This window comes from Bison bison, unplaced genomic scaffold (genome assembly GCF_000754665.1).
Source record: "Bison bison bison isolate TAMUID 2011002044 unplaced genomic scaffold, Bison_UMD1.0 scf7180017864033, whole genome shotgun sequence".
In the NCBI taxonomy this organism is placed as follows: Eukaryota; Metazoa; Chordata; class Mammalia; order Artiodactyla; family Bovidae; genus Bison; species Bison bison.
In genome coordinates, this window is record NW_011494605.1 from 216626 (window position 1) to 229495 (window position 12870).

The following is a 12870-nucleotide window of genomic DNA, read 5'->3' on the forward strand; positions in this document are numbered from 1 at the left end:
AGCTGCTTCCTTCTTTTCCTCCCATCCCTCAGTCCTGCACCGACCTCTCCTGCCAGCCTGTGGCTCCCGCATTTACATTACTCCATGAAACACCCTAGAGCCACTGCTGCTGCTGCTGCTACTAAGTCGCTTCAGTCGTGTCCGACTCTGTGCGACCCCATAGACGGCAGCCCATCAGGCTCCACCTTCCCTGGGATTCTCCAGGCAAGAACACTGGAGCGGGTTGCCATTTCCTTCTCCAGTGCATGCCACTAGAAGGGATATTTAGGTGGGGTGGGAGTTGGAGGGGGGATATGTAAAGAGACAATATGGAAAAAGAAAGCTGTGGTGTAATTCAGGTCTGTCTAAATTGCTTCGCTCATCTCTTGGATTTATGTACGGGTTTTTAAAAGCCTTCCACATACATTGCTAAAAAAGAGTCTAAAGAACATGTTTTTTTATTTAAATTTTTTTTTAATTTATTATTTCTTTATTTTTGGCTGTGCTGGGTCTTCACTGATGTGCATAGGCTTTTTCTATTTGCAGTGAGCAGGGGCTGCTCTCTAGTTGTACCCTGCACAGACTTCTGATTGCGGTGGCTTTTCTTGTCACAAACCAAGAGCTCTAGGGCCTGGGGGCTTCCGTAGTTGCTGCGCCTGGGCTCAGTAGTTGTGGCACGGGGGTTTAGCTGCCCCGCAGCAAGTGAAATCTTCCCAGACCAGGGATCAAACCATTGTCCCCTGCATTGGCACACAAATTCCCAATCATATCACATCATCCATATCATAGCATATGTCAGAATTTCCTTCCTTTTTAAGGCTGAATAATATCCTATTGTATTTATATACCACATTTTCTTTATCCATTCATTCGCTGGCGGATGCTTGGGTTGTTTCCACATTTTAGCAGTTGTGAACATGAGTGTACAAATATCTTTTTGAGACCTTGCTTTCAATTCTTTTGGGTAAATGTGCAGAAATGGAATTGCTGGATCATATGGTAATTCTATTTTTAGTTTTTTGAGGAACCACTGTACTGTTTTCCACAGTGGCAATACCATTTTACATTTTCACCAGAAGTGCACAGGAGTTCCAGTTTCTCAGCATTCTTGCCAAAACTTGTTATTTTCTGTTCTTTTTTTGAATGGCAGCCATCCTAGTGGATGTGAGGTAGTATCTCATAATTTTGATTTGCATTTCCCTAATGATCGCATTGGAGGAGGAAATGGCAACCCACTCCAGTGTTCTTGCCTGGAGAATCCCAGGGACGGCAGGGCCTGGTAGGCTGCTGTCTATGGGGTCGCACAGAGTCAGACACGACTGAAGCAACTTAGCAGCAGCAGCAGCAATGATCCCTAATGCATCGCTGAACATCTTTTCATGTGCTTATTTCCATTTGTATATCTTACTTGGAGAAATGTCTATTTAAGTCTTTTGTTCTTTTTTTTTAACTTAAAAAGTTTTACTGAAAGAAAGATTCTTTAAATTCTATAGTGCTTTACAATTTTCAGAAGTTACATACATATGATTTCATATAATCCATTGTTGTTGTTCAGTTACCCAGTCGTGTCTGACTCTTTGCAACCCCATGGACTGCAACACACCAGTTGTTGTGTCCGTCACTCTCTCCAAAGTTTGCCCAAGTTCATGTCCATTGCATTGGTGATGCCATCCAGCCATCTCACCCTCTGACGCCATCTTCTCCTGCCCTCAATCTTTCACAACATCAGGGACTTTTCCAATGAGTCAGCTGTTCACATTAAATGAGCAAAATACTAGAGTTTCAGCTTCAACATCCTTCCAATGAGTATTCAGGGTTGATTTCCCTTAAGATTGACTGGTTTGATCTCCTTGCTGTCCAAGGGACTCTTAGGAGTCTTCTCCAGCACCATAGTTCAAAGGCTTCAATTCTTTGGCGCTCCGTCTTCTTTACAGTCCAGCTCTCACAACTGTACATGACCACTGGGAAGACCATAGCCTTGACTAAAAGGACCTTTCTCAGCAGAGTAATGTCTCTGCTTTTCAACACACCGTCTAGGTTTGTCATAGCTTTCTTGCCAAGATGCAAACATCTGATTTCATGGCTGCAGTCACTATCCTCAGTGATTTTAGAGCCCAAGAAGAGGAAATCTGTCACTACTTCCACCTTTTCCCCTTCTATTTGCCATGAGTTAATGGGGCCAGATGTCATGATCTTAGGAGTTTTTTTTAACATTTAGTTTTAAGCTGGCTCTTTTTCACTCTCATCCTTCACACTCATCAAGAGGTTCTTTAGTTCCTCTTCGCTTTCTACCATTAGAGTGGTATCATCCGCATATCTGAAGTTGTTGATATTTCTCCTGCCTATCTTGATTCCAGCTCGTAACTCATCCAGCCTGACATTTTTCATGATGTGCTCAGCATGTAGATTAAACCAACAGGTGACAGCAGACAGCCCTGCTGTATTCCTTTCTCAATCCTGAACCAATCAGTTGTTTCATACAAGGTTTGCTTTTGCATACAGGTTGCTTCTTGACCTGCATATAGGTTTCTCAGGAAATAGGTAAGATGGTCTGGTATTCCCATTTCTTTAAGAGCTTTCCACAGTTTATTATGATCCACACAGTCAAAGGTTTTGGCATAGTCAATGACACAGAGGTAGATTTTTTTTTTTTTGGAATTCCCTAGTGTTCTCTATGATCCAGCAAATGCTGGCAATTTGATCTCTGGTTCCTCTTCCTTTTCTAAATCCACCTCAGACATCTGGAAGTTCTTGGTTTGCATAATGCTGAAGCCTAGCATACAAGATTTTAAACATGACTTTACTAGCATAGGAGATGAGTGTAATTGTCTGATGGTTAGCACATTCTTTAGTACTACCCTTCTTGGGAATTGGAATGAGGATTGAACTTTTCCAGTCCTGTGGCCACTGCTGGGTCTTCCAGATTTGCTGACATATTGAATGCAACACCTTAATGGCATCATCCTTTAGGATTTTGAATAGTTCTGCTGAAATTCCATCACATCTACTAGCTTTATTTACTACTAGTAAATTATTACTAGTAATTTACTCTCCAGAATGCCTGGCTCTGGGTGGCTGACTATACCATCATAGTCACCCAGTCCATCTGTATCTTTTTTATACAGCTCTTCTGTGTATTCTTTCCACTTCTTCTTGATCTCTTCAGTGTCTATAAGGTCTCTACCGTCTCTGTCCTTTATTGTGCCCATCTTTGGGCAAAATGTCCCCTTGATATCTCCAATTTCCCTGAATAGATGTCTAGTCTTCCCCTTCTGTTGTTTTTTGCTAGTTTTATACACTGTTCACTGAAGAAGGCCTTCTTGTCCCTCCATGCTGTTCTTTGGAAATCTGCATTTAATTGGGTATACCTTTCCCTTTCTCCCTCACGTTCCACGTCTCTTCTTTTTTTAGCTATTTGTAAGGCCTCCTAAGATAACCACTTTGCCTTCTTGCTTTTCTTTATCTTTGAGATGGTTTTGTTCACTGCTTCCTGTACAATATTATGGACCTTCATCCATAATTCTTCAAGCACACTGTTTACAAGTTCTAATCCCTTGAATCTATTCATTACCTCCACTGCATGTTCATAGGGGATTTGATTTAAATCATACCTGGCTGTCCTAGTGGTTTTCCCCACGTTTTTTCGTTTAAGCCTGAATTTTGCTATGAGAAGCTGATGATCTGAGCTACAGTCAGCTCCAAGTTTTGTTTTTGCTGACTGTATACAGCTTCTCCATCTTCAGCTACAAAGAGTGTAATCAATTTGATTTTCATATTAGCCATTTGGTGATGTTCATGTATAAAGTTGTCTCTTGTGTCATTGAAAAAGGACATTTGCTATGACCAATGCATTCTCTTGACAGAATTCAGTTACCCTTTGCCTTGCTTCATTTTGTTCTCCAAGGCCAAACTTGCCTGTTATTCCAGTTATCTCTTGACTTCCTACTTTTGCATTCCAATTGCCAATGATTAATAGAACATCTTATTTTGGTGTTAGTTCTAGGAGGTCTTCTAGGTCATCATAGAACTGATCATCTTCAGCTTCTTCAGCATCGTTGGTAGGGGCATAGACTTGGGTTACTGTGATGTTGATTGGTTTGCCTTGGAAATGAACCCAGATCATTCTGTCATGTTTGAAGTTGCACCCAACTACTGCATTGGACTCTTTTGTTGATTTGAGAGCTATTCCATTTCTTCTATGGGATTCCTGCCCACAGTAATAGATATAATGGTCTGAATTAAATTCACCCATTCCCATCCATTTTAGTTCACTGATTCCTAAGATGTAGATGTTTATTCTTACCATCTCCTGCTTGATCATGTCCAATTTACCTTGATCCATGGTAATTTACCTAACATTCCAGGTTCCTATGCAATACTTTCATCACCAGACAAATCCACAACTGAGCGTTGTTTCCATTTTGGCCCAGCCACTTCATTCTTTTTGGTGCTAATAGTAGTTCTCCTCCACTCTTCCCCAGTAGCATATTGGACACCTTCGGACCTGGGAACATTCATCTTTTGGGGTTATATCTTTTTGTCCTTTATATACAATTTATGAAGTTCTCAATGGCAAGTAAATTGAGATGGTTTGTCATTTCCACCTCCGGTGAATCGTGTTTTGTTAGAACCTTCTGCTATGACCCTTCCACCTTGGGTGGCCCTACATGGCATGGCTCATAGTTTCATTGAGTTACATGAGCCCCTTCGCCACAACAAGGCAATGATCCATGAAGGGGTGCTTTACAATTTTAAAATTCTGTAGTGCTTTACAATTTTCAAAAGTTTCATACATATAATTTCATATAATCCATAATAACCCTTTTTTCCTCCTACCCCTATATTTCCCATCCCCCTCTTTTTTCTCCCCTCTGGTAAACACTAGTTTCTTCTCTATATCTGTGAATCTGCTTCTTTTTTGTTTTATTCACTAGTTTGTTGTATTCTTTAGAGTCCACATTTAAATGGTATCGTACAATAGTTGTCTTTCTCTGACCGACTTATTTCACTTTGCTTAATGCCCTCCAAGTCCATTTGTGCTGTTGCAAATGGCAAAAGTTCATCTTTTTATGGCTGAGTAGTATTTCATTATATATATGCACACCACATCTTTATCCATTCTTCTGTTGATGGACACAAGTTGCTTCCATACCCTGCTGCTGCTGCTGCTAAGTCACTTCAGTTGTGTCCGACTCTGTGCGACCCCATAGATGGCAGCCGGCCAGGCCCCGCTGTCCCTGGGATTCTCCAGGCAAGAACACTGGAGTGGCTTGCCATTTCCTCCTCCAGTGCATGAAAGTGAAAAGTGAAAGTGAAGGTGCTCAGTCGTGTCTGACTCATAGCAACCCCATGGACTGCAGCCTACCAGGCTCCTCCGTCCATGGGATTTTCCAGGCAGGAGTACTGGAGTGGGGTGCCATTGCTTCTCCATACCCTAGCTGTTGTAAATAATGTTACTATGAACATCAGAGTGCATGTATCTTTTTGAATTAGTGTTTTTGGGTTTTTTTGGCTATATACCCAGGAGTGGAAAAGTCATACAGTAGTTGTATTTTTAGTTTTTTGAGAAGCTTCCATACTGTTTTTCACAATTGCTACACTAATTTACAGTTCCCACCAACAGTATGTGAGGGTACACTGTTTGCTGTGCTGTGGTGTTCTTAGTTGCTCAGTCATGACAGACGCGTTGTGACCCCATGGACTGTAGCCCACCAGACTCCTCTTGCCATGGGGACTCTCTGGGTTTCTCCATATCCTTGCCAACATTTGTTATTTGTTCTTTTTGATGATAGCTATTCTGGTAGGCATGTGGTGCTTGATCTCTCATTGTGGTTTTGATTTGCATTTCTCTGATGATTAGTCATGTTGAGCATCCATGTACCTGTTGGCCATCTTCATTTCCTCTTTGGAAAGATGTCTATTTAGTCCTTTGTTGATTTTGAATCAGGTTGTTTTTTTATTGTTGAGTTTTAGGGGTTCTCTATATATTCTAACTATTAATCCCATATGTATGATTGCTAATATTGCCTCTCAATCTTTGGGTTGCCTTTTTACTCTGTTGATACTGTCTCTTCATGTACAAACATTTTTTAATTTCATTAAGTTCCATTTATTTTTTGTTGTTGTTGCTTATGCCTTTGATGTCATATCCAAGATTATTATTGCCAGATCCAAAATTGTGAAGCTTTCGTCCTATGTTTCCTTTTAAGAATTTTATAGTTTTAAGTCTTCTCTCAGAGAAGACTCTTGAGACTCTCTTGGACAGCAAGGAGATCCAACCAGTCCTTAATATTCATTGGAAGGACTGATGTTGAAGCTGAAACTCCAATCCTTTGGCTACCTGATGTGAAGAGCTGACTCGTTTGAAAAAACCCTGATGCTGGGAAAGATTGAGGGCAGGAGGAGAAGGGGATGACAGAGGATGCAATGGTTGGATGGCATCATCGACTCAATGGACATGAGTTTGGGTAAACTCCAGGAGCTGGTGATGGACAGGGAGGCCTGGCGTGCTACGGTTCATGGGGTTGCAAAGAGTAGGACATGACTGAGTGACTGAACTGAACTAAACTGAAGTCTTTGATCTATTTTGGGTTATCTTTTGTATTTTAGGTAAGGGTACAACTTCATTCTGTTGCATGTGAATATCTAATTTTTCCAGCACATTTTCCCATGTAATGGTCCTGGCACCTTTGTCATAAATCATTTAACCATATTTTGAAGGGTTTATTTCTGGTCTTTCTATCCTTTTCTGTTTGTCTATATGTCTGTTTTTAAACCAGAACCATACTGTTTTGATTAGTATACTTTCGTAGTGAATTTTGAAATCAAAAAACATTGAGTCATCCAGCTTTGTTCCTATTGAAGACTGTTTGGGCTATTCACAATCCTTTGTTATCCCACATGAGTTTTAGAATGAATTTTCTAGAATTTTTCTATTTCTGCAAAAACATCATTGGGATTTTGATAGAGATTGCATTGAATCTGTAGATTGCTTTGGGTAGTATTCACATCTTAAATCTTCCAATCCATAAACATGGGATATGTTTCCACCTCAGTAAATTCAGTTGCTCAGTCATGTCCTACTCTTTGCGATCCCATGGACTGCAGCACGCCAGGCTTTCCTGTCCATCACCAACTCCCAGAGCTTGCTCAAGCTCATGTCCATCAACTCAGTGATGCCATCAAACTATCTCATCCTCTGTCATCCCCTTCTCCTCCCGCCTTCATTCTTTCCCAACATCAGGGTCTTTTCAAATGAGTCATCTCTTTGCATCAGGTGGCCAAAGTATTGAAGTTTCAGCTTCAGCGTCAGTCCTTCCAATGAATATTCAGGACTGACTGACTGATTGACAGGTTGGATCTCCTTGAAGTCCAAAGGACTCTCAAGAGTCTTCTCCAACACCACAGTTAAAAAGCATCAATTCTTCAGCACTCAGCTTTCTTTATAGTCCAACTCTCATATCCATACATGACTACTGGAAAAACCATAGCTTTGACTAGATGGACCTTTGTTGGCAAAGTAATGTCTCTGCTTTTTAATATGCTGTCTAGGTGGGTCATAACTTTTCTTCCAAGGAGCAAGCATCTTTTAATTTCATGGCTGCAGTCACCATCTGCAGTGATTTTGGAGCCCAAGAAAATTGGGTTTCTCACTGTTTCCATTGTTTCCCCATCTATTTGGGGATGGGACCGGATACCGTGATCTCAGTTTTCTGAATGTTGAGTTTTAAGCCAACTTTTTCACTCTCCTCTTTCACTTTCATCAGGAGGCTCTTTATGCCTTTTGAAATTTCTTTCAACATGATTTATAATTTTCACTGAATAAGTCTTCCACTTTTGTTTGGAAATACATAATTCCAATACTTGGAAAGGAGGAGGTTTCACTTCCTAAGTTATTAATTTTTCTCTGATAGTCAAGCATCAAAGCAGGATCAAATGCCCAGGGGAAAAACCCTTAGGTTAATAAATGCAGGTGCTAATTATGGTATATATTAAGGTGGTAAGGATGATGAATTAGGAACAGGAGATTTACAGTGAATACTACAATTTCTTCAACACATCCCCCACCTCTCTCCATTTCTCTTTTCTCTCTTTCTGGAACTCCTATTGGTTGGATATAAACCTTCTAGATCTATTTTTTTTTAATCTTTTCTTCTTGATTTTATCTTCCTAGAATTTCTACTAAAATGTTGAAAAATTTTGACTGTCATGATTTTTATTTCCAAGAGCTCTGTCTTTTTTTTTTTTAACTTTACATAATTGTATTAGTTTTGCCAAACACCAAGAGCTCTGTCTTATTCTTCATCCATTATTGCATCAATTACCTTATGATGCATTAAAAAAAAAAAAAAAAAAAAACCTCCCTAAGGAGCGTCTCTGGGTGGCCCAGAGGTTGGGAATCTGCCTGCCAATGCAGGGGACATGGGTTCTATCCCTGATCCGGGAAGAATACTCATGCTGTGGGGCAACTAACCACATGTTCCACAACTACTGAGCGTGCACTCTAGAGCCCACGAGCCACAACTACTGAAGCCTGTGTATCCTAGAGCCTGTGCTCTGCAACACAGAAGCCACAGTAATGAGAAGTTTGTGACCCGCAACAGAGTAGCCCCTGCTTGCTGCAACTAGAGAAAAGCCACACACAGTGATGAAGACCCATCACAGCCAAAAATAAATTAACTTAAAAAACACTCTAAAGCTGAAGCTTAGTGGCTTAAGATGACAGCCAGCTATTTAGTTCATGATTCTGTGGGTCAGCAATTTGAGCTAAACTAGGCTATGAGGTTCTACTCTTATAGCCAGTCTCAATTGACTTCAGTTTGGCTCACTGATGCAACTACAGTCAGCTACTGGGGCAGATAAAGGCTGACTGTCCTCTTGGGTGCCTTCATTCTCTTCCATCTGGTTTATTATCCTTCAGCTGGTTAGGCTAGCTTTGCCCACGTGGTATCAGGGTCTCAAGAATAGCAAGAGAGCAAGTCTCAATGTGCAGGTGCTTTTTAAGTCTCTGAGTCATGCTTGCTACTCTCCCAAAGCAAGACACATGGCCAAATCAGTGTGAGAGAACTGACAATCAAAGTGTTGAGTGCAGAGAGGCTTTAACAAATTGAGGCCATTCCTATAGTCAATTTAACACATTCTGCTTTGTTACAGAATCCTGGTCTTGAAATACTATACATATCTTTTTTGGAAGTACTAACTTTTTCAGTTTTTTTTTTCTTCTGTTGTGTATTAGTTATCTATTAAAGCCTAGCAAATTACCTTCAAGCTTAGCAACTTAAAACAACATATGGTTTTATCTCACACAATCTGTGAAGTTTTTGAGAATCTCTCTGTGAGAGACTCAGGATCTCCTCCAAGGTTGCATGGGATTGGCTGGGGCGATAGTCATCTCAAGGCTCCACTGGGGCTAGGGAATCCACTCTTAAGCTCACTTACACAGTTGTTTACAGGCCACAGTTTCTCATTGGCTATTAACCAGAGGCATCAGTTCTTTCCCCCATGGACCTTTCCATAAGGTTGCTCACAAGTAGGGTGACCAACTCATTCCAGGTTTCCTGGTTGACCCCTGATTTTTAGTTCTGAAGGTTTTGCATCTGGCAACCCATTCAGTCAGGCAAGCTGGAAAGATTAGTCACCCTACTCTCAACATGGCCGTTTGTTTCCCTCAGAGTAAGATATGAGAGAGCAAGAGTGAGAATTAGAGAATCTAAGATGGAAACTGCAGTCTTTCATAACCTAATCTTGAAACTTTTATTCCATCATTTCTACTGTAAGCAATCAGTCACATTGACAAATGTGTGTACAATGTAGGAAGGGACAATATAAAAAGGTGGGGGATGATTGGAGACCATTTTGGAGGCTGGCTACCACAGTTTGTTAGTTTTGCTTTATGCCTTTCTTGGAGGCTGTCTCCAAAACTGAGAGATGGTCTTTGGCTGTCTTTTCATTTTCTAGAGTGAGGCTTTAAAGATGTTTGAAGTCTTGTGTACACAGCAAGAACTTTCCATGAAAGCAAACCTGTTGGAGGACTCAACCTGTCAGTATCTATTTGTTCATTTTTCAGTTTCTTGGAGATGAATCTACCTTTCTGTTACTTAGATTGCCAGGTGACTCCTGGCATTCTAGGAGCAGAAAAAGGAAGGGAGCTGGGGATCTAATCATTTGTTATGCAGTCTTTCACTGAATCCCTCTATTTTTAGTCCACTGATTCATCCCTGCCCTCCACAGTGTCTGGTTTCTTCAAGTCTTGGAGTCTCTCTGGTTTAGTTTTTCTAGAAAATAAAAGCTCTGATCTGTTGTGGGACCTAAGGGGGTGTGACATGGAGAGAGAGCAGAGATTTGAGGTTGAACCAGCCTTTAAGTTATTGCTCTATATCTAGATTTTTTTTTCATTTAACCTGTTTAACTTTTTTTAAACTGTTCATCCTCAACTTCCATTTCCTTTGTTTCTCGTTAGAGTTTAATTTTCACCTCTACAGCATCCACAAACCAAAATTGAGAAGGCACTGTCAATCAGAAATTGGGAAAACTAAAAAGGCCCAAGAGATCTGTTCTACCAGCTATTAAGAATGATATATTAACATAGTGCTTCTCAAAGCATTTGTGGTGAAAAGCCATTTTTTTTCCTGATCTGTTGTAGACAATTGTTTTCATTTTTTAAAAAAAGTAAGAAATTTCAGCAATGTTAAATTGTTATAAAAATCTGAAGGGCTGTGCTCAGTTTCTATAAGTATCTCATCATGGACTGGTTTATGGATCATACTTTGAGTAGCATTGTGGTAAAGTCTTCCAGTCTTATTGTGAACTTCTTTATTTCTCATTTTAGTTCTAATGTCCTTTTCTGTTTTATCAATTTTCAAGCTTTTGAGATTTTGAATTATTATATCTTCTGGTAGACTAATCCTTTTTATACAAGAATTGTCCCTTCTTATATCTAGTAAGACTTCTTGTCTTAAATTTTACTGTATCTGATACTAGTGTAACTGTGCAAACTTTTTTGCTAGTATTGAAATGGTACATTTTTAATCCTTTGTTTTTAAGTTTTTGAACTTTTTGTCTCATGTCTTTTGTCAGTAGTATAGTTAGGCTTTTAAAAAATATAATCTTATACCTTTCGTCTTTTACTTGAAATAATTAGGTTATTTACATATAATATAATTACTAATATTTTTATTGACTTTTTCAGAAGATAAACTTATTAGATATTTGAAAAGAACTGAGACCATGTCTGGCACTTTGTAAGTGCTATGTAAGTGTTAAATGAAATATAAGTTCCATGTGTTTAATTTATTGGACTTTATGAGGACTTCAAGCCACATAGCTCTGAGCTGCTGCTGCTAAGTCGCTTCAGTCGTGTCCGACTCTGTGCAACCCCATAGACGGCAGCCCACCAGGCTCCCCCATCCCTGGGATTCTCCAGGCAAGAACACTGGAGTGGGTTGCCATTTCCTTCTCCAATTCGTGAAAGTGAAAAGTGAAAGTGAAGTCGCTCAGTCATGTCCAACTCTTAGCGACCCCATGGACTGCAGCCTACCAGGCTCCTCCATCCATGAGATTTTCCAGACAAGAGTACTGGAGTGGGGTGCCATTGCCTTGAGACTGCTCCAAAAAGGTAAGCAAGGAGCAAGGGTATGAAGGGGTTCTGCAGTAAAAATCACATGGTTGGAACATCAAAAGATTACTATTAATTAAAGAAAACCAGGGGAATTCCCTGGCAATCCAGTGATTAGAACTTTGCATTTCCACTGCAAGGGGCATGGGTTCCATCCCTGGTCAGAGAACTAAGATCTTACAAGCTGTGTGGTGTGGCCAAAATAATAATAATAATAAAATGAAGAAAACTAAGTATCTCAGCATAAGGAGTTTAGCGCTTTTCTGTGTATGGGAAAATGCAAGAGTTTGGATTCATTGAAATTATTCCTTTGATGTGCACCTTAGCTATCTACAGCTGATATCATGTTCTTCCTCATCCTGAGTTCCCAATAGTCAGGCTCAGGGTTTGGGGGGAGGTGGGTGGGGCAGCAGTAGTGACTGATGGCTTGATGGCTGCAACATTGTTTGTTGATATGGCAGGCAACATTTTTCATCCATATTCCCTTTCTCCCCACTAGAATATAGGATCTGTGAGAGGAGAGTCTTTGCTCACCACTATAAACCCAGTTCTTGACTGATAGTAGGTGTTCAATAGCTACTTTGTTGCTGAAGAGGGTATAGAGAAAAGGGAACCCACCTATACTGTTGGTGAGAACATGAGTTGCTGCAGCCACTATGGAAAACAGTATTGGGGTGTGGGGGTGGGGGTGGGCAGGGGAAGATTCCACATGCCCCAGAGAAACTGAGCCTGTGCTCTAGAGCCCAGGAACTGCAACTGCTGAGCCCCTGTGCCACAACCACTGGAGCCCACATGCCTAGAACCCATGCTGCACAGCAAGGGAAGCCAGGGTAACGAGAAGCCCACACAGCAACAAAGACCCAACACTGCCAAAATTAAATAAATAAATAATTTTTAAAAAGCAGTATGGGGGTTCTCCAAAAACTAAAAATAGAATTACTCTAGGATTGAGCAATCCCACTCCTGGGTGTACATCCGAGCAAAAGTATAATCCCAAATGATAATGCACACCTGTGTTCATAGCTGCAGTATTCACAATAGTCAAGAATGGAAACAATCTAATTGTTCATCAACAGATGAATGGATAAAGAATATGTGGTGTATTATATAATAGCATGTTCAGTTCAGCTCAATCACTCAGTCGTGTCCGACTCTTTGCGACCCGATGAATTGCAGCACGCTAGGCCCCCCTGTCCATCACCAACTCCCAGAGTTCACCCAAACTCATGTCCATCAAGTCGGTGATGCCATCCAGCCATCTCATCCTCTGTCGTTCC

The 12870-nt window shown here is 40.6% G+C and overlaps 1 protein-coding gene across 1 annotated transcript in view; it reads left to right on the top strand.

The window, feature by feature from the left end:
- Window positions 1–12870, top strand: part of LOC104984606 (cytochrome P450 4X1) — a 49038-nt gene that overhangs the window by 388 nt on the left and 35780 nt on the right. The window lies entirely within an intron of this gene.